Raw genomic sequence first — 2,500 nt, 5'->3', positions numbered from 1 at the left:
ATCATCAAAACAGAAACATTTTTCTACAGCTACTTATCTGCAACAAAGAAAGAGTATGACTTCGTTCGACAACTTTTTTCTTTGGACTGGCTAATCTAGATTACCCAACGAACCTCTTTACAGACAATTCCTTCCCTTGGTTACCATTACAAATTCCCAAGAATGAAAAAAACATTGTTAACACCTCAACTACAACCAACTTTCACTCCACACTCTATTATCATAGTAAGTTCAACAAGCACATTCGCACAGACAAAATCGTCCAGAAAATACTTCATAAATATCACACCATTCACCTCCCAAAACTCAGCAAAACCTATTGCAATTCCACTAAATTGCATGCTTTACGTTTCACAAACAAAATCATGCATTCCAAATTATCCTCCAGTTCAAAATCTAAATAGTCCTTTATGAAGAAAGTCGAGCTTAGATCCTTTGTTTTCTACACAAGACCAATGTTTTCATTTTCAATTTATACTATATGCCCATTTTCTCATTATAGTGTAAATGTAAGTATTTTCCTTATCGGTTTTCCTTGAAACCTTTCACGTAATTTTAATATTGTTTTCCTTATTTAGGGTAATTTCTGCATTAAATTATTATACATACGAATATAACTGTTGCTTAACTCCAATACGATGGCATCCCAAGATTATCCTCTGACCATCTAATTCAAGGATTCGAACAAGCAAAAGAACAAATGAACATCCTTACTGCGCCCTGTGCCAGCGATATTTCTATTACCCATCATTTTTCTCTGTGCCGAGTGATACACTTCGCCTTCCATGCAAATTTCATCCATTTTATACCCAGACTTCTTTCCCTCGCCTTTTTTCCAGCCTGTCATTCCTATTCCCCTCCTCCCCATTTTCCAAAGGCAGAATTAAGCTCTAAAAGGCACTTCTGTTTCTTCAAATAAAACGGGATCGTTCAACGGTTTAGTAATCTGGCGCAATACCTCGTGTTTGCGTGCAAGCATTGTCACTCGTGTTGCCTGAAAATGCTGGTTGATAATGATTGTTTTTCATTCTTTACACAAACCTGGCTGATTTCAATGCTTTTACAAACTTCGTATTGTTTGGTTTATGAGTTCTGTTTTGTTTGTCATGTGAGAAATTATAAGTCAAGGACCAATTAAACCTTGCACATTTTCGCATCGTTTGCAAGTTATTTTCAAAGACTGACTCCTGCTTCTGTGATGTTGTGCTTATTCTCTAAAGCCCTTTATCCTTGAACAACGAAACAGGTTAGTTTGAGGTTTACTTGTTCGATTTTCTGGGAACTTTTTCGAAACTCAAGGACAAAATGCCCGCATATACAACAACTGCTGAACCACAAAACTATTAAGCGCTTGAGGCCCTGAATTTTTTTCAACGTAAATGTACAAAAGCGGAGCCAGTCTGGATGTAAGCTATCCCGCCTTGCCTTTTCTTCGATAACTTTAAAAAATAGGTAACAGCACATAAGACTAGCAACAAATATATTTCGTATATCATATATTTCTTCTGGAGTGGAGGAGAAACGAGAACTGCAGGTGATGATTTTGCCATCTCCAACAGGCTAGCTGCTCAAGGTATCAGTCGTACGCCAATCAGCGACAGACTCATGTCAATGCCCATTCAGTTAAAGGGAGGTAGCAATTTAACCCTCATCAGTGTATATGTGCCAACCATGCAACGACCGCAAGGAGAAAAGGAACAGTTCTATGAAAAGCTCGGTAGCTGTACATCTGCTGCCGATATGGACACCGTTATCATTCTAGGTGACTTTAATGCACGTATGGGCAAGGACTGGATATAAGAATTTGAGGTAAAAGAAAAGGAGTATGTACTTGGTGACAGTTCCATAAGTCAACAATTACTTATGTGACAAAAAGTTTCTGCTTTGCTAAGCAGATACAAATCCTAAGGTGCCTTCACGGTTTTTTTAAGTCTCTTCCCATGTTTACCGAGGAACTGCTTCATAATACACTACTCTGCAAGCCACCAGCTGACTTAAAACCTTATTATCATGCGCATTTGAGATTGAAATCCACAAAGGTGTTCATCAAAGAATTGAGACAAAGAGATTCAAGTCATTCATTTGTTTTTACCGCAAAGTTAGACCAATCCCAGTGTGATCTTTCACCATCCACCATTTGCTTCCCACACAATGGCTTTTTTAACAAAGTCCTGGCCTGGTTGGCATCTTATCTTGATAATCACTAATCACAGCCTCAGGTCCTATCTTTGGGCGTGCCACATGGTTCCGTATTGGGATCGCTCCTCTTCCTCCGTATTTATCACCACTTGAAGATGTGATCACCGCTCACACTTTAAATGTAATGCTTTATCCTGAAAACTTGCAAGATAACATCAATAAACTCCAATGTTGCTTATGAGCCGTTACGAAGTGGACAAAGCAAAATATGTTGGTCTGCAATACTGAGGTCATTAATTTCACCTCTCCTCCAGAATACCAGCCTTGATGATTAATGATCGTGAAATAAAGTCTACAGGAG

Source organism: Montipora capricornis, chromosome 3 (genome assembly GCF_036669925.1).
Source record: "Montipora capricornis isolate CH-2021 chromosome 3, ASM3666992v2, whole genome shotgun sequence".
Taxonomy (NCBI): Eukaryota; Metazoa; Cnidaria; class Anthozoa; order Scleractinia; family Acroporidae; genus Montipora; species Montipora capricornis.
Note: the sequence above shows the minus strand (reverse complement) of the source record.